The sequence below is a fragment of the Rhinolophus ferrumequinum genome, chromosome 7 (genome assembly GCF_004115265.2).
Source record: "Rhinolophus ferrumequinum isolate MPI-CBG mRhiFer1 chromosome 7, mRhiFer1_v1.p, whole genome shotgun sequence".
In the NCBI taxonomy this organism is placed as follows: Eukaryota; Metazoa; Chordata; class Mammalia; order Chiroptera; family Rhinolophidae; genus Rhinolophus; species Rhinolophus ferrumequinum.
Genome location: NC_046290.1, coordinates 93430922 through 93451072, shown reverse-complemented (window position 1 = coordinate 93451072; position 20151 = coordinate 93430922). Strand labels below are relative to the sequence as shown.

The following is a 20151-nucleotide window of genomic DNA, read 5'->3' as shown; positions in this document are numbered from 1 at the left end:
GGAAGGGTGGGTGCCGCCCGGCCCTTGCACACAGAGTGGCTTCGGTCCTTACTCACTCTCTCAGCCAGACACCATTGTGCAGGACACAACCTGCCCAACTGTACATGGCAGCCTGCCATGGAGTCCTTGGAATGTCAATGATCACCTTTGCCCTGAGCAGTTCTGTTCACCAACTCATTTCCTCCCCTAGGGTAAGAGCTGGGGTCGAGGGTGGAGCGTCCAAAGTCCTTCCACTCTGTCCTCTGCCCTTGCCCCTCTCCCACCCACCTTCTGTGTCTCCAACACTATGGCACTGAGAGATCACTGGAGCTTCAGAAAGTACACATTGAGCTAAGTTTTGAAGGATGAGTAGGACTTTTCCAGAGGAGAGAGTGTTAAGGATGGTCAAGGCAGAGGGAATAAATAGCATGATTCAACCAAGTCAGCATTACTAGAGTATAAAGTGGGACGTAGGAGGAGCACAATGCAGGCGATAAGGTCAGGAAGGGCCACATGGGTCCTGGAATTGTCTATTAAATGATAGGATCCATCGAAGAGCTGAAGCTGCAAGGCAACTGGCAATCACTGTGGTCTTTAGAACAGTCCCTCCAGCTGCATGAGGAGGCTAGCCTGGGGGGGGGGCATGGAGTAGGGGGGTCAGATAGGAACCCACGACAATAAGCCCTCCAGGCACAAGACGATGGGAAGAGCCTAGAGGGGGGCTGTGGCGCTGGGAATGGAGAGAAGTAGACAGATGCCAAATATGTGCAGCAGGTGGAACTGGCAGGGTTGGAAGCTGCAAGAATGGCGAAGAGTCAAAGATTGCACCCTACTTGCAAGCTAAGCAGCCAACTGGCCAGAGTTGTGCTGGTAGAAGACACAAGACTCCTAGGTAGGGACAATTTATTACTCACGGCACTAGCAGTAAACTAGAGTACATGTATTTTGCGTCAGCTTTGAGTCCCAAATCCCACAGGGTGACGTGAACAGGGCCAGATGATACCTGAACACCCTGGTGTTATGAAAGAAACCGTGAGCTTAGGGAACCCACGCCTTTTATAACGGGCAGAAAGCAAGCTTGCACCTTGCTCCCAAGAGAGACCTTATCTTTCTTATGGTGGAGAATGCCTGTGCTTTGTTCCAGAAGGAGACATTATATACTCCAAGGCCGATACATGGGCATCCTGGGAAAAATCATTCAGAACAAAGAACAATCAATTCCTTTGCAGAAACACAAGAAACCTATGGAAAACTTGTCGCCCAACAGAGGATTGAATAGGAAGAGTGGCAAATCGAGGCAGGGGTCAGGATCCACCTCAAAAGGGTAGGTGGTGATGCCGAGGGGAGGAGTGAGTGTGGGGACAGAGCTCCATAAAGCAGTTTCCAGGCTCTCGGCCTCACATAGAAAGGTGCTGGCTCAGGTAATAAATGGCCATTGACTGTAATCAAATGGCCATCAGCTGTGGCTAGTTGGCCGTCAGCTGTAACCAGTGAGCCATTGGCCACTAATATAACTGCTGTGGCTACACTAGCAAGAAAAATGGGGGCTAGCAAGAAGGTGGTGGCTGAGCCTGCAAGCGGCACAGTGAGGGTTGAGAATTGTGTGGCTCCTGCTTCCTGTGTCTCCAGCCCAGCCGCCAGCGAGAGTACAGTGGTGTGACTCCCCTACCTATGGCTCCGTGGGTGTTCCTGTTTGGCCTCACCATGTCCTGCATTCTTATGTGGGGAGCGGGACCAGAGACCCCACACGACACATGGCGCAGCGAGCAGGGTCTCCTGCATGACACTGAGTTTGGGGAAGAGTCTCAGAGATTGCTGAGCGTCACATGGTGAGGGCTGAAACTAGAATTTGAAATGTGTTTCCCCTTCTCCTTCCTCCCCTCTTTGGCTGGTCACCCACCAGCACCCGGCATCACTGCACCCAGAATTTGTCACTAAGGCTGAGTTGATGGTCCTCAACCTCATATTGATCGAACTCCCTGGACCACGTGGCGCAAGCAGAAGCTGGAGTTGAAGAGACCTCACTCTGCCCCCTTGCGCCCAGGGTGGCCCCTCAGGGTGCTTCCCAAGTCCCATTAGGATGCCAGAGCCAGTTCTCAGTTTCAGCTCCAGCAGGAGCTGCGGCAGAAGAGCCCTCTCCACACCTTGAATCCTTCGGCAAGGAGTCCTCCACCCCTTCTCTTTCCTACTCAATACCTAGGTTCAAAGACATATTGTGCTGTGCGGCTTTGGACAGAACCTCCCCTCCTGGCCCTGTCCTCGCCTTGCTGGGTAACAGGAAGGATCGGTGGGATAACCCAGTTATCAATTGCCGCTGCCTCACCCAACGCCGGGAGGCGCCATTCCCTTGTCCCTGCCTCGCACCGCACCGCGGAGATTCCCCTCCCCTTTGCAGGACCAAGCGCGAAAGGAGAGGCAAGAAGTCCACCTCCCACTCCTCCGAGCCCCTTGGCCCAACGGCTCTCAGATGCTCGCCCCTGCGGATGCAGAACCGCAGCGCGGTCGCACGGGGGCAGCAAACACCAGGGACTCGGGACCCGGCGCACAGGGGCGTGCAGAGCGAATAAAAAAATGGGTGGAAAGTTTTCGATTGTTCATTTTGTCCCTTCCCAGACTGAAGGCCAGTTTCCGTGACAACACTGTGTCATCTCCAGGAGGTCATCTGGTGCAAGTCCCTTCTTTCCTGGGTTGCTAGGAACGAAACCACCGAGAAATGATCAGGATATATGTTCTCCCTTCTTTCATGTTGTAATGTTACAACTTCACTTTATTTCAAATCATTTTTTCCCCCGAAGGACACAAAAATGATAAACATACCTTTGTACTTACTGGAATTTGTATTTTTTTCTTTCTGAAGATGGCTTTAGCGAAGCCACTTTAAATGGAAGAATTAATGATTTTAAACCTATGAAAGAAAGCATGAGGGAGCTAGGGACAGACAGGTTTGAACTGACCTCTGTGGCTTAATTACAAGTCTATGCTCCCTGCCTTAGTTTTTCTTTTTAATTTGTAAAACTAGGATATACTTTGCAGAACCTACCAGGTGACGTCGTGGGGAGGAGTGGAGGAAATTGGATCTGTGAAGTGCTTTGAGCAGTACCTGGCTGGCCCTCAGCACCTGTGGCTGAAAAGGAACTCAAGAATTTTTTTAAAGCAAAATAAGCTATAAATTGTACAAAATTACTTTAAAATATGTGCAAATTTGTAAAAAGGAATCACCTCAAGAATGTATAAATTTTATTACTTCATAAACCAATATGAGGAAATATTCATTTCAACCAAATCACTTTCAGGCAATTCACTTGGAGCCCAGAACTGGATATTTGAAATTCCAAAGAAAGCACTGCCAAATATAAACAAAGTTCATTGCTACTGTCAAATTAAGTCAAAATTTTTAACACAAATAAATGAAATGCTTTGAAAGTGTTCTTTAAAAGCATATAAAGTTGCCATACCATCCCATTGTTCAAAAAACATTCACCCCCAAAATAAAAATTCTGATCAATGGACAAAACACATAAACACCAGCAACAGATTGCAAAGTCACACCTGTGAGGTACAAAAATCAACATATGAAAAAAACAGCAATGAGAAATAAAACTTTCACCAATTCATTTATTGATCAGTTTGTTGTGAACCACTGTGTTTAGTGCACTTGTTTTCTTCCAGCTCATTTAGACCTCTTACCCGGGTGCTCTCCCACCCACCAGCCCACATCTTCAACCACAACCACTCTCTTTTTCCCTGCTTGCTCTTTACAGGCAGGCCTCTTGAGTCCTAAAGAAAATGTTCCTCCATCCATTAAAGGATGGTTAGGTTGTTTTCATACATTGGCTATTGTGAATAACGTTGAAATGAACATGGAGATACGGATATCTCTTCATGATCCTGATTTCAATTCCTTTGGATAAATACCCAAAAGTGGGATTGCTGAATCATAAGGTAATTCTATTTTTAACATTTTGAGGAACCTTCATGCTGTTTGCTATAATAGCTGTACTAACATTCACACATGTGAGATCCTGCCATTGTGACGACATGGATGGAGCTGGAGGACACTATGCTAAGTGAAATAAGCACGACGCGGAAAGAGAACTACTGCATGATCTCATATATGTGGAATCCAAAAAGGCTGACCTGTTAGAAACAGAAAGTAGAATGGTGGTTGCCAGAGGTGGGGTTATAGGGAATGGGGTGTTGCTGGTCAAAGCGTACAAAGTTTCAGTTCTACAAGATGAATAGATCTAGAGAATTAATGTATACTACTGTCACTATGGTGATGATAGCCAAGAGGATAGATCTTATTAAATCTTCTCAACACACACACAAATGGTTACTCTGTAGAGGTGATAGATGTGTTAATTAGCTGGATCGTGGTGATCATTTCACAATGTATATGTCTATCAAAACATTAAGTTGTATACCTTAAATCTATACATTTTTTATTAAAAGAAAAAAAAGGAAATGTTTCTCAGCACCCCCTTACCTAACCGTTTTAACAATGTTGTTGAAAGGAGTTCTACAGCCACCTTATCACCCCCGGCAGCCACCGGCCATCCAACTTCTGTCCCCATTCCCCACTGCCACTGCCCTGCCTAAGTCACCAATAAATTCCTTGCTGCTGAATCTGGTGTAAAGACACCAGGAGCAAAGCCAAAAGACAGTGAGAGCCCGGGGAAAATGTTTGAAACCCATGAAACAGTCCAAGGACCAATATCTAGAATATCCAGAACATCTAAGGAACTCCTGTAAACATAATAATAAACACTAAGATAAAATCAAGTGACTCAAAAGAACACATAGGTAATGGCAATTCACAGAAGAGGAAACCCAAAGAGCCAATAAACTTATGAAAAGTTGTTCAACTTCATTAGTAATCGAGGGAAATGCAAATGAAAACCACAATGAGATTCCATCTCATACTCATTTGGGAAAACAAAGAAGTCTGACAATACCTGTGCATTGATGAGAGTGAGTCCATGGGGGAACCAGACCATCAGACAGAACTGTGCCCTGAGCCAGCAGTTCCATGCGGAGTTTTCAGATCCCAAGAGCCACCCAGAGAGAGAAATCTGTTGTACAAAGCCACCCATTACACACACGTGAAACTGAAGCAAGAAGTTAACAAAACAATAATTACTCTTGCTACTTGCGATGAGCTATTTTATTTTCTATTCATTCTATTTCACAACCAACTGAATTGTTTTCACTACTCTCTAATGCATTCCAAACCCCAGTCTAAAAGGCACTCCTTCGAGAAATATCTATATGTGAACAAAGAAACATGTGCAAGGCTATTTATGGTAGCATTTTTTTCCATCAATAGGGAAATGACAAAATGAACTGGGCATAATTGTCTAAGGGATGAGAGTAAGCAGTGGTTAGAATGAATGAGATATGCATCAAAGTGGAAAGATCTCAAAAACATAATGTTAAGTGAAAATGGAAAGTTACAGAGTAACAGCTGTAAAATGATCACATTTATATAATTTTTTTCAAACCCATTAAGCAATATTAGATGTTGTTTGGACATCAAATTTATACAGTAAAAACATCATTCCAGTTGGGCACATTTTAACTACTGAAACTGAGTGATGAACAAATACATGGGGGGGCGGGGGCGGGGTATTGTACTAATCTTTTGTGTGTGTTTGAAATTTTCCAGGAAAAGTTTAAAATAATAATCAATACTACCTTTGGCTATAGTGAGGAAAATGGACTGTGGGTGGGGACAAAAGGGGAGGCAGGGAGGCCAACGAGAAGGTTGCGGCAGGGGTCGGGGCGAGAAGAAAGGGTGGATGGGACCAAAGTGACAGAAGTAGAGGAAAGAGGCCACAGGATTTGCTGATGGACAGAATGTAGGACAGGAGAACGACAGCTTGGGCTGAGCTCTTAGGTGCATAGTGGTTCAGACGCATCTGCCAACACAGGAGGCCAAGAAGGGGTGGATTTGGGAGTGTGCAAAAAGGAAGCTGGGTTTGGGCACGTTGCCAGCAAGAGACCTGTGGCCTCCAAGGGGAGATGGCAAGTACACAAGTCCAGAGTTCAGGGAAGAGTCAGGGCTAGGTGCCACCTCTTTGGGGATGACTAATATATGAATAGTATTAAAACCCACAGGGCTAGCTAGATGAGATCACATAGGAAGTGGGTGTACATAGAGAAGAAAAGAAGTCCCAGAACTGAGCCTAGATCTCCTTTCTTGAGGTGGACAGGAGAGGAGAAGAGGGGAGAAGAGAGGAGGGGAGGGGAAGGGGAAAAGAAGGGAGGGCAGGGTGGGAGAGGAGAAGAGCCTGCAAAGGAGAGAGAAGGAGCAGCTTCTGGGACAGGAGGAAACCAGAAGGAAAGGAAGTTGCTCTCTTGTCACCCCAAACCTCACAATCTATCAACGCCAAGGCAGCCCCCCCATGGCAGCCCCTGACACTGATCAAAATTCCAGCTCTCACCTAAATAACTGCAACGACCTCGCAACTGGCAGGCTATCCACTCTCCACAATGCTTTCAGGAGCCATCTTAGTAAAATGTAGACTGGACGCTTTAACTCCCTGTAGTTCATTCAGGGTTGGAAACCAAGTGCCAGCCTGGTGACCACGCTCCCCGTGGCCTGGGTCCTGCACATCAGCAGCGACACCTGTATGTCAGACACGGACACACATGTGGGTGCACACATTCACACACCCCGAGGAGCAGCGCTGTAGCTTGCACCAACACCAAGTCCCCTCTCCCTCCTTCGCGAAGGCAGACTTCCTTTCTCACACCCCAGCCTGGAAGTGCCAGATCACGCTTTCCCAGCTGGAGCTTCTGGGAAATATCCTCCCCTCAAAGAAAAAGACAGAGACCAGGAGACAAGGCCCATCCTGAGCCTGCCTTGGGGCTTTGTATGTGAGGACACACAAATGCCTGAGCTGCTGTCACCATCGTGAGAGTAAACAGTGCGGCAAATGAGAGAATGGGGCTTGGGTCCTTGGTGAAATCTGTGGGCCACTAAGCCAGCCTTGGTACTGCTGACCACTGGACTTCTTGTGAGGAGAAATAGCAAACCCCTACTATTTAAATGACGCTGGGGTGGGTTTTTGTCACTTGCATTCAGAAGCATCCCAACTGACCCCCCCACCTCCACACACACACACACACATGCACACACTCCTTCCCCCCTACAGCCTGGCCCCCTGAAAGTGTGCCATCCCCCAGAACTCATGCTCACTGGCATCACCGTGTCTTGTCCTGACAGGCCCCCATTCTCGCCCACTCACTCTGGCACAGGATGACTCTCACCTCTCCTCAGCTACCCACAGCCCTTGGCCTGCCGCTTGTATATCTGTAAGACTAGAGTAGTTTTGAAACACAAACTGCTGCTTTTACTACCCCTCCTCAGCCCCAAACTATTTTGTTACCCAACCCTTCCCCCATTTTGGCAGCAGCTTAACAAGGTGATATTCCCTCACTTGGGATGATCATTTTCAGCAAATGACACAGAAAAGGATTTAGGGTTCCAAAAGTTTAGGATTTGAGGGGACTAAGGATTAGAGGAAACAAAAACACTTGATGAGTCAGAGTAAAGCTTCCTGTCCCAAGGCTAGCGCAGGATCCTGAGTGGAGGGAGAAGTCGGTGGGGCCTGAGGTCCATAGCTGGAAGGAGCAGAGCAGCACCCAGAGACCACCAGCCCCCACTAGTATCCCCCAGGGCAAGTCTCATCCTCCACCAGGGCCCTGGAGCCGTCACTGTAGGAGCCATGTTGGTGCCCACAAACTGTGCAGCCCTCATCAGTGAGCGGGATACCACTCACCCCCATGGATCTCTCCTGGAGCAACCCAAGCCATCCTCTGATGGTCCAACAGGACTACCTTTACTGGGGCATCTGCCTTACCTGAAGGGTTATTCCTCACTACGACCTCTCCATCGCACCCACCCACCCCCACCCCAAACAAAGGAATGGTCCTAGACACTGAGTGAGGGCGGTGGCTGAGAAGGAAAAGCCTGCACAGATACTGAGGAGATAGTGAACAGAGCCTGAACAGGAGAACACACCCCTTCTGCTCCTCTCCCTCTAGACTGGGTTGGAGTGGGGCCTGTTTCTTACTCATCTTTGTGACTCCAGTGCCCAGCCCTGGGCCTAGCAAATAGAAGATGCACAATAAATATTTATTGGCCTAAACAGGATATGAGGCTACAGAGATGGGACTCACACAGTCAGCTGGCTGAGCTAGCCTCCGTCCCCAGCCTCTGCGCAGGCTCTCATCTTCCACTGAGGACTCAGGATTGGCCATGTGATCCAGCCTGGCCAATTGGATGAAACAGAAGTCATGAGGTAGGGCTTCCAATAAAGCTTTTATGATGATGAATACACTACGCCGGCCTCGATTTTTGCCCTTTCCCCTTAGTCATGTCCAGAGATGTAGCAGCCATGACCAGGTGACAGCCATGAGGACAAAGGCCTCCATGCAAAAGGTGGCAGACAGGGAATATGACAAGAGCCTGGGTATCTGACAGTACAACTGAGCCCCAAGCCATACTGCCCAGTGTCAGCTTCCTTTATTAGACCAGTCAATCTCTCTCTAAGTCACTGCTATGCAGGTGTTCTGGTATTTGCAGCTGAACAGAACAGCTGCACCACATATTCACCACACACCTTTGGACTAAGACAGATTTGGGTTTAGATTTTGGACTAAGACAGCTGAAATCTAAGTTTCCTCTGCTCTCTCCACTCCCTCAAAACTGATCTTGCCAAGGTGACTGTATTAAGGAGAGTGACAATAGTTTTTGTCATAGACAAATCCTGAAATATCAGTGGCTTAACATAATGAAAGTATATTTCTTGTTCATGTTGTTAACCTAAAAATAAAAGGCCAAAGTAAGAGGTAACAAGCATTTATTTGAGATCCAAAAGAATAGCTATTCAAGAAGCTGTCAATGTGGGGGCCGGCCCAGTGGCTCAGGCAGTTGGAGCTCCGTGCTCCTAACTCCGAAGGCTGCCGGTTTGATTCCCACATGGGCCAGTGGGCTCTCAACCACAAGGTTGCCAGTTCGATTCCTCGAGTCCCGCAAGGGATGGTGGGCTGCACCCCCTGCAACTAACAATGGCAACTGAACCTGGAGGTGAACTGCACCCTGCACAACTACGATTGAAAGGACAGAGACATCATCAAAATGACGGCGTGGGGTGAGCCTCTGTGGATCTCCCCTGGAATTGGCAGCTGGTCGAGCAGCTGTGACTCCATGGAGGACTCCCTGCACAGCAGACAGGCAAGATGAAGAGGCCCACTACTGAATTCACCTAAAGGTGGGCGAATCGCGAGAGCGGGGGAGGAGGGAAGGGAGAAGTGCTGAGATGGAGCCACGCAGATGCAGGATGCAGACCTGGCTCATTGCTCCGAGCTCGCTGCATCGCGGAACTGCCACAGCTGCTGGAGAGGGAAGAACTCGGACTGCTAGGGCTCCATTTGTGGCCCACAGGGCTGAGGGGGCAGCATATAACACGACTGAGCCCAGCGCTCACGGCAGAGACCTCGGAGAAAAGACTGAGAGAAGAAGGCTGAAAATCGTGGTTTAAGCCCTCACTGCCAAGCAGAGAACGGAAGCCTTAGGCACTGAGACTAGACGCCCCCTCCCTACCCTCCCAGAGCTCGCCCCACCCCCACCTGCCCGATGCTAGAAGTGGAACAGTAGCAGTGTCAGATCAAAAGAACAGAATATTTGCTGTTCTGAGAACTGTGGACTGCAGACACAGATTTGCAGCCCAACTAGTTCCGGCAAAGGGGAGGGAGCTGTGGAAGCAGGACCAGCTGTGGTGGTGGTTGCCGCCATTGCTCTGGGCCACCTCTCACAACTCACCCCACCCCTGGCCCCACCTATCTGGGCGGATCCCTGCAGGAGTAAACAGAACTGCTGAAACATACAGGCTCTGAATCTGGTGCAGGAAGAGCTTTGGAACTTCAAAAGCTCTCCGCATACCCACACGGACACTGCGCCCTGTGACCCAGGCGAACTATTAACAGAGGAGAAGCCCGTCTCCCAGGGAATCCCCCCATTGTGTGAGAAGCTGGAATAGTGCAGAGAAAACATAGCACTACCGTTTGAGAAAAATAAAAGGCTGCAGTCGGAGAGAAAATAAAACAGTCTACCAACAAGTACTGGAAAACAAAAGAAAGACCTCTTCCTATCAACCTGTTGCAAAAGCCACTCCTGTAGATGCCGAGAAAGAGAAATAATAAATCAGTAATTGCCATGAATAACCAAGGCAACAAGACAGCTCAGAAAGAAAGTGAAAAGTCTCCAGAAAAGGAACTTAAAGATATGGAAACATGTGACTTGAATGACAGAGAATTCAAGATTGCAGTTCTGAAAAAACTCAACGAGATGCAAGAAAACACAGAAAGGCAGTTTAATGAACTCAGAAACATAATCAAACAACATGAGCATTTTACGAAAGAGATTGAAATTTTAAAAAAGAACCAAATAGAATTTCTGAGATTAAGAACTCAATAGAAGAAATTAAGAATGAAATAACCAGCTTAGGTAGTAGAGTTGACTAGATGGAGGAAAGAATCAGTGACATTGAAGATAGAAACCTGGAAATTACACAGATGGAAGAAGAGACTTGAGACTTAAAAGAAATGAAAGAACTCTACAAGAACTTTCTGACTCCATCAGAAAGAGCAATATAAGAATAATGGGCATACCAGAAGGAGAAGAAAGAGAGAAGGGAACAGAGAATATATTCAAACAAATTGTCGATGAGAACTTCCCAAACTTGTGGACAGAACTGGATCCTCGAATCCAAGAAGCAAATAGAACACTTAATTACCTCAATCCCAACAGGCCTTCTCCAAGGCACATTGTATTGAAGCTGTCAAAAATCAACGACAAAGAAAGAATCCTCAAGGCAGCCAGGGAAAAGAAGATGGTAACCTACAAAGGAAAGCCCATTAGATTATCATCAGATTTTTCAGCAGAAACTCTACAAGCCAGGAGGGAGTGAAACCACATATTCAAACTACTGAAAGAGAGACATTGTGAGCCAAGAATAATGTATCCAGCAAAGATATCCTTTAGATATGAAGGGAGAATAAAGACTTTTCCAAACATACAGAAGCGGAGGGAATTTTCTAATACATGACCTACACTACAAGAAATATTAAAGGAGGCTATTCGACCACCATCAACAGGAACAATTTGTGGCAACCGAAACATAAAAAGGGGGAGAGTAAAGGCCTGAACTGGAATATGGGAATTGAGAAAGTAAGCGTGCTGAAGAAAACGGAATACTCTAAATATCAAACTGTCTTTTACATAAACTTAAGGGTAACCACTCAAAAAAAAAAAAAAAACCCAGAACTGAAATATATACTGTAATAAAAGAAGAAACAGAGGGAAACATCATAGAATACCACCACACAGAAATAATAGACAACAACAAAAAGGCAAAAAAACAATGGAGACACAGCCATACCAGAAAACTAAAGATAGAATGACAGGAAATCCTCACATATCAATAATCATCCTAAATGTAAATGGACTGAACTCACCAATAAAAAGGCACAGAGTAGCAGATTGGATCAAAAAACTAAACCCAACCATATGCTGTCTCCAAGAGACACATGTCTCAGCTACAAGGACAAGCATAGACTCAAAGTGAAAGGGTGAAAATTGACACTCCAAGCAAATGGAACCCAGAGAAAATCAGGTGTAGCCATAATGATATCAGATGAAACAGACTTCGGTGTGAGAAAGGTAACAAGAGACAAAGATGGACATTTCATAATGGTAAAGGGGACTATACAACAAGAAGACATAACAGTCATCAATATTTATGCCCCCAATCAGGGAGCACCGAAATATACCAAGCAACTACTAACAGAACTAAAGGGAGAAATTGACCAAAACACAATTATACTAGGGGTCATAAATAACATCATTGACAGCTATGGACAGATCATCCAAACAGAAAATAAATAACGAAATAGCAGCCCTAAATGACACATTAGATGAAATGGCCATAATTGACATACATAGAGCACTTCATCCTAAAACATCAGACTATACATTCTTTTCTATTGTACACGGAACATTCTCAAGGATAGACCATATACTGGGACATAAAATCAGCCTCAGCAAATTTAAAAAGATGGAAATCATACCAAGCATATTATTTGATCACAAGGCTTTGAAATTGGATATCAACTGCAAAAAGAAAGCAGGAAAAAACACAAATACATGGAGATTAAACAATACTTTTAAAGAACGACCGGGTCAAAGAAGAAATTAGAGGAGAGATCAAAAGATGCATAGAAACAAATGACAATGAAAATACATCCTACCAAAATTTTTGGGATGCAGTGAAAGCAGTTTTAAGAGGAAAATTTTTATCATTACAGGCCTATCTCAAGAAACAAGAAAAATCCCAAATAAATAACCTCATGTTACACCTTAAAGAACTAGGAAAAGAAAAACAAATGAAACCCAAGGTCAGCAGAAGAAAGGAAATAACAAAAATCAGAGCAGAACTAAATGAAATAGAGAACAAAAAGACAATAGAAAAAATTAATGTGACAAAGAGCTGGTTCTTTGAAAAGATTAACAAAATTGACAAACCCTTGGCTGGACTCACTAAGATAAAAAGAGAGAAGACACTAATTAACAAAATCAGAAATGAAAAAGGGGAAGTTATCACGGACACCACAGAAATAGAAAGGTTCATCCAAGAATACTATGAAGGACTATATGCCACCAAATTCAATAACCTAGAAGAAATGGACAAGTTCTTAGAAACATACAGCCTTCCAAGGCTGAACTATGAAGAACTGGAAAATCTAAACAGACCGATCACCAGTAACGAAATTGAATCAGTCATCCAAAACCTTCCCAAAAGCAAAAGTCTGGGACCAGATGGCTTCTCTAGTGAATTCTACCAAACCTTCAAAGAGGATCTAATACCAATCCTGCTCAAATTCTTCCAAAAAATTGAAGAAGAGACAGTACCTCCTAACTCATTTTATGAGGCCAACATTACCCTGATACCAAAACCTGGTAAGGACAACACAAAAAAAAGAAAACTACAGACTAATATCTCTGATGAATACAGATGCAAAAATCCTAAACAAAATTCTAGCAAATCGAATACAACAATGCATTAAAAAGATTATTCATCATGACCAAGTGGGGTTCATCCCTGGGGCACAAGGATGGTTCAACATATGGAAATCCATCAATGTGACACATCACATAAACAAAATAAAGGACAAAAATCATATGATTATATCAATTGATGCAGAAAAAGCATTTGACAAGATACAACATCCATTTATGATTAAAACATTTAATAAAATAGGCATAGAAGGAAAATACCTTAATATAATAAAGGCCATATATGACAAGCCCTCAGCTAATCTCATAATTAATGGTGAAAAACTGAAGCCCTTTGCTCTACGTTCAGGAACACAACAGGGCTGTCCCCTATCACCTCTGCTTTTCAACATAGTGTTGGAAGTCCAGAGTAATCAGGCAAGAGAGAGAAATAAAAAGCATCCAAATTGGGAATGAAGAAGTTAAACTGTCACTCTTTGCAGATGACATGATGCTATATATAGAAAACCCTAAAGACTTCACCAAAAAGCTATTAGAAACAATCAATGAATACAGTAAAGTTGCTGGCTACAAAATCAACGTACAAAGTCCATTGCATTCCTATATACTAACAATGAAATCTCAGAAAAAGAAATACAAAAAACAATTCCTTTTGCAATTGCAGCAAAAAGAATAGAATACCTAGGAATAAACTTAACCAAGGATGTGAAAGACCTATATGCTGAAAACTATAAGACATTTTTAAAAGAAATTGAAGAAGACACAAAGAAATGGAAAGACATTCCGTGTTCATGGATTAGAAGAATCAGCATAGTTAAAATGGCCATATTACCCAAAGCAATATACAGATTTAATGCAATCCCCATCAAAATCCCAATGGCATTTTTTAAAGAAATAGAACAAAACATCATCAGATTTGTTTGGAACCACAAAAGACCCCGAATATCCAAAGTAATCTTAAGAAAAAAGAACAATACTGGAGGTATCACACTCCCTGACTTTAGCTTGTACTACAGGGCTACAATAATCAAAACAGCATGGTATTGGCAGAAAAACAGATACATAGACCAATGGAATAGAATTGAGAACCCAGAAATAAAACCACATAAATATGGACAGATAATTTTTGACAAAGAAGCAAAAAACATACAATGGAGAAAAGACAGCCTCTTCAATAAATGGTGCTGGGAGAATTGGAAAGCCATGTGCAAAAGAATGAAACTAGACTGCTATCTGTCACCATGTACCAAAATTAATTCAAAATGGATCAAAGACTTTAGCATAAGACCTGACACAATAAACTGCATAGAAGAAAACATAGGTACTAAACTTATGGACCTTGGGTTCAAAGGGCATTTTATGAATTTGACTCCAAAGGCAATGGAAGTCAAAGCTAAAATAAATGAATGGGACTATATGAAACTTAAAAGCTTAAACTCAAAAGCTTCTGCACAGCAAAAGAAACCATCGACAAAATAAAGAGGCAACCAACTGAATGGGAGAAGATTTTTGCAAACAGTGCCTCCGATAAGGGGCTAATATCCAAAATATACAAGGAACTCAAGCAACTCAACAACAAAAAAACAACCAATCCAATTGCAAAATGGGCAGAGGACATGAAGAGACATTTCTCCAAAGAGGACATGCAAATGGCAAATAGACATATGAAAAAATGCTCAACATCACTAATCATCAGAGAAATGCAAATAAAAACCACAATGAGATATCACCTCACCCCAGTCAGAATGGTTATCATCAACAAGACAAATAGTAACAAGTGTTGGAGAGGCGGTGGAGAAAAAGGAACCCTCATACACTGTTGGTGGGAATGCAGACTGGTGCAGCCGCTATGGAAGGCAGTGTGGAGGTTCCTGAAAAAATTACGAATAGAATAACCATATGACCCAGCAATCCCTCTCCTGGGTATCTACCCAAAAAATCTGAAAACATTTATACAAAAAGACACGTGTGCTCCATTGTTCATTGCAGCTTTATTTACGGTGGCCAAGACATGGAAACAACCAAAATGTCCTTCGATCGATGAATGGATAAAGAAGTTGTGGTATGTATACACAATGGAATACTATGTGAAAAAAAAGATGATATAGGAACATTTGTGACAACATGGATGGATCTTGAGAGTATAATTCTAAGCGAAATAAATCAGACAGAAAAAGCAGAGAACCATATGATTTCGCTGACATGTGGTATATAAACCAAAAACAACAAAAGAACAAGACAAACAAATGAGAAACAAAAACTCATAGACACAGACGATAGTTTAGTGGTTACCAGAGGGTAAGGGGGGAGCGGGATGGGAGATGAGGGTAAGGGGGATCAAATATATGGTGGTGGAAGGAAAACTGACTCTGGGTGGTGAACACACAATGGGATTTATAGATGATGTGATACAGAATTGTACACCTGAAATCCATGTAATTTTACTAACAATTGTCACCCCAAAAAACTTTAAAAAAAAAAAAAAGAAAGGACAACAACTTGACTTGGAAAAAAGCCTGGAAGTACACATTGTTCCCCAATCAAGTCCTGTTCCCCTTCCCCAATGAAGAAGAAGAAGGAAAAGGGGGAGGGGGAGGGGGAGGGGAGGGGGAGGGGAGGAGGAGGAAGAGGAGGAGGAGGAGGAGGAGGAGGAGGAGGAGGAGGAGAAGGAGAAGGAGAAGGAGAAGGAGAAGAAGAAGAAGAAGAAGAAGAAGAAGAAGAAGAAGAAGAAGAAGAAGAAGAAGAAGAAGAAGAAGAAGCAGCTGTCAATGTAAGAAACGTCCATACCTGTAGAGGATTTTTATATAAGTTTATTTGAGCCAAATCGATGACATATGCCGGGGGGAGGGGGCAAGATCTCAAATGCTTCCAAGAATGGCCGTTTGTCGTTTCCTTTATGCATTTGAGATTAAGGAGGGAACTAAGGAAGAGTACAAGGAGGGGGGAGAAAGCAAAGTTGGGATTGGACAACAAGATAGTTAAAATTAAGGGCTCTCTTGAGGGTGGTCACACTTTAGAAGGAGTCTGAAAGAGGGCATTTCAAAGCTGTGTTAACTGTGTTAACCTAGATGCACAGAAACCATGGATAGGGCTAGCTTAAGGCAAAGATAAGCCTTTTATTAAAGAAGTTACAGTGGTGCCTCAGTTTTCTAATGTAATCCATTCTGGAAGACCATTGGAGTTCTGAAATGTTCGAAAACCGAGGCACAGTTTCCCCATAGAAAGTAACGCAAAATAGAATTAATCCATTCCAGACATTTGAATCAACCCCTAAAACTGAAAATTTAGCATGAATTTTACTATCTAATGACACCATAGATCCATAAAATTTATGGCATTCATAAACCAAAATGTTCGTCAACAGAGACATTCGAAAACTGAACATCTGTATATACGTACCACTATATATGCAAATGCCTGGGATGTGACTACCCACTATGACCTGCCCCGGTAGGAATTTATACTCAGATCATCCTGTGAGGTTACTTTGCATAGAACCCTTTTTTTCATCCACCAAGCTATTGTACAGTGATTCAGGAAGAAACCCAGTGTTCCAATTAGGAGGTAAAGTCAAGTGGTATTTATGAGAAAGAGAAGGAGAATAATTACATGAACAAAAGAAAGGAATTTCTATAGATGCAGACAAACTAACATAGTGATGCTAATTCTAAAGAATATCTTTGGGGGCGGCCGGATGGCTCAGTTGGTTAGAGCGCGAGCTCTCAACAACATTGCTGGTTCGATTCCTGCATGGGATGGTGGGCTGCGCCCCCTGCAACTAAAGATTGAAAACGGCAACTGGACTTAAAGCTGAGCTGCGCCCTCCATACCTAGATTGAAGGACAACGACTTGGAGCTGATGGGCCCTGAAGAAACACACTGTCCCCCAATATGCCCCAATGAAATTTTCAATACAGTAGTCAAAATGTCTGCTTTGCTGTTAGCTTTGTAAACAGTTGTTTGGAATGCAATGCTGCTTTAGGCCCAGCACAAAGGTTATTTTGCCCAGTTTTAACATTCCAAAGGTTTGAAGAGTAAGACAGCAAGGCCATTCCTCTGGGATGGCAGCTTCAACTTCAAAAAGTAGCTCCCTTTCTATTATTTGTCACAGTGTTACAGTCTAATGCAGATTGGTGAGGAGGGCACTGCTCCACACACCATTTAGGGTCCCAGGGTAGCCCAACTGTCCTCTGGTGCTTGCAGTCTGCTCTACTGAGAGTCATATAGGAGATGTTTATGGTCTAGGTCTGGAAACGAAGCACTTCACCCCTGTTAAATAACAAAATTCAACCAATTTGAAAATCTAATCACTTTATTCAGTGATTCATGAATTAGTCAACATCCTATCTAGCAACTAGAAGGGCACTTCAATGACTTTTACAAAAGAGAAGGTTTTTATAGGCAGAAAGAGGGTTGGACTAAGAAGTTAACAGTGGGTTATTTCAGGCAAGGACACCTTCCCTTAGGGGAAAGCTGGAGGTCTTATCAGGCAGATGACCTCACTAGTGTGATCAGGAAATTTCAGCCTATTGGTTTAAAATTCCACTCCTAGGAGAGGTTGAACTGCAATCAGATTAGTTATTAGTTTGGGGTTGGTGATGAGGCTTAGCAAAAGTGACTCCATTTTGGCTTACTTCTTTTTTTAACACATCCATATACATTCTACAAGCCAGAATTTGCCCACCTGGCCACACCTACACACGAATGAGGCCAAGATGTATAGTCCAACTTGGGAAGAAGAGGCAAATTGGTCAACTGGTATATACTAGCAGGGTCTATATGTTAGGCCACCAAAGACCTCCACATCCCTATATCCAGTGCTTACTTCTTACCATGTTTCCCTGAAAATAAGACCTAGCCAGACCATCAGCTTTAATGCGTCTTTTGGAGCAAACATTAATATAAGACCCGGTCTTATAAATTATATTATGTTATGTAAGACCGGGTCTTATATTTTACTAAAATAAGACTGGGTCTTATATTAATATTTGCTCCAAAAGATGCATTAGAGCTGACTGTCTGGCCAGGTCTTATTTTCGGTGAAACAGCATAAGCCTCATTTTATAACACCTGTCAGCAACACTGGGCAATGCTGGCCATCCTCTATCTTTTTTGAAACTCATTGTTGTTGGCATCCTTACCAACTTTCTCTGGGTTTTCTCCAACACTCCTAGACCCTCCTCTTCCACCCTGAGTCCTCTCTTCCTGTCCTTGCATAATCTCACCTTTACAAGATGCCTCAATCACCACCAGTTATACTCATGACCCTGAATCTGTCTGACCTCTCCTGAGCTCAAGACTCTGGCATCCAACAGCCTCCTGGACATGTTCACATAGACGCCTCCAACTCAACATCCCCACACTGTTAATAACTTCTTTGCCCCACACCTACCTGCCCCTCCTCCTGAGTTCCCATGTTGTGATTGGCACCACCAGCCACCCAATGGCTCAAGCAGAAACCTGGCACAACTCCTGACATCTCGCTTCCCCATGCCACACACTCTCAATCATCAGAGCCCTGCTATTTCTACTTCCTAAATATCTCTGAACTTCATCCACTCTTCTCCATGGCCAAGACCTTTACCCAAATTCATGCTACCTTGAAAAATAATATAGTCATGTGCCACTTAATGATGGGGATATGTTCTGAGAAAGGTGTCCTTAGGTAATTTTGTCATTGTGGGAACATCATAGAGGCACCTAGACAAACCTAGGTGGTATAGCCTACTACACACCTAGGCTATATAGTATATCACAGTAGTATACAGGGTCCATCGGTGATGGAAATGTCATTATGTGGCATTTAAATGTCATTTACATGACTGTAAATGGGACCACTTCAAAATGGAGTTGGAGCTGCCATCACAAAGGAACTACCTTGCACGTCTTACTCCTCAAATGTTTGGAATGTTAAAACTGGGCAAAATAAACTTTGTATTGGACCTAAAGCAGCATTGCATTCCAAACAACTGCAAAGCTAACAGCACAGCAAACATTGTGACTACCGGACTGAATATTAAAGGCATTCTTTAGAATTAACATCACTCCATGAGCTGATTTACACCTATGGAAACTCCTTCCTTAGCTCTTTAACATGCATAGAAATTCCTTCCTACTGTTTATGTAATTATTCCCCTTCCCTTTCTCATAAATACCCTTTGCTTTCACCTCCTAATCCAAACACTATTTGGGTTTCCGCCTGAATCAGTGCTTCCCAAATAGCTATTCTTTGGGATCTCAAATAAACACTTTTGCCTTTTATTTTTAGGATAACACTACCGTCACCTCTTGCTGGACAACTGCAACAGCCTTCCAAATTCTGCCTGCTCAAACTTTGATCCCCTGCAAGGGATCAAAGGCTAGTGCTTCAGAAACTTTAGCTACATAGAAATCACTTGGAGAGTTTGTTAAAACACAAATTTCTGGGCCTCGCCTAGCCCCCAAGAAATCAGATTCTGATTCGGTAGGTCTGGAGTGGGGCTCAATAATTCGCATTTCTAACAAGCGCCGCTGAGGGCCTCCCCCGGAGCAATGCAAGCTAATCATGCTGACCAGATGCTGCAAGTCTGTGGACCACACTTAAGCAGCAAGGCTCCCCACGCTGTCCAAAACGAAAGCCACTAGGCCACAGATGGCTACTTAAATTGTTAAAACAAAATAAAATCTGAAATTCAGTTCCTCAGTACCACTAGCCACATTTCAAATGCTTAACAGCCACATGTGGTTAGCGGCTACCATACTGAACAGAGTACATTAGGAGAACATTTTTATCACCTCAGAAAGTCCTACTGGACAGCGTTGCCTAGACCTCGGTGAATGTTCTAAAAACGAAGGCTAATCCTAGCTCCCTTTCTTTCCCATAAGAATTCAGAAGCTCCCACTGCCTAAAAGCTCGTGTGTTCGAACGCATAAAGGACGTCGGGAGCCGGGAGGGAACAAAAACACTTGACACACCTGGATACTGGGAATAAAACGTCTCCAAACAGTCTCGATCTTCCAGGCTGGTGGAGGGACAAGAACTTTGAGCTCATTGGCTGGTGGGGGAGGGGCGGGCTGCCAGTGATTTCCTTTGATTGGGTAGTTTTTCTTAG

At 43.8% G+C, this 20151-nt stretch overlaps 1 long non-coding RNA gene across 1 annotated transcript; it reads right to left on the bottom strand.

Moving 5' to 3' along the window:
• Nucleotides 1-4934: 4934 nt before the first annotated feature.
• Nucleotides 4935-20058, bottom strand: LOC117025079 (uncharacterized). Its single transcript, XR_004423548.1, has 3 exons — nt 20015-20058; nt 6423-6607; nt 4935-5051 (listed from the first exon to the last, which is right to left on the bottom strand). It is a non-coding gene; the product is annotated as an uncharacterized LOC117025079 (long non-coding RNA).
• Between the last annotated feature and the right edge of the window lie 93 nt (nt 20059-20151).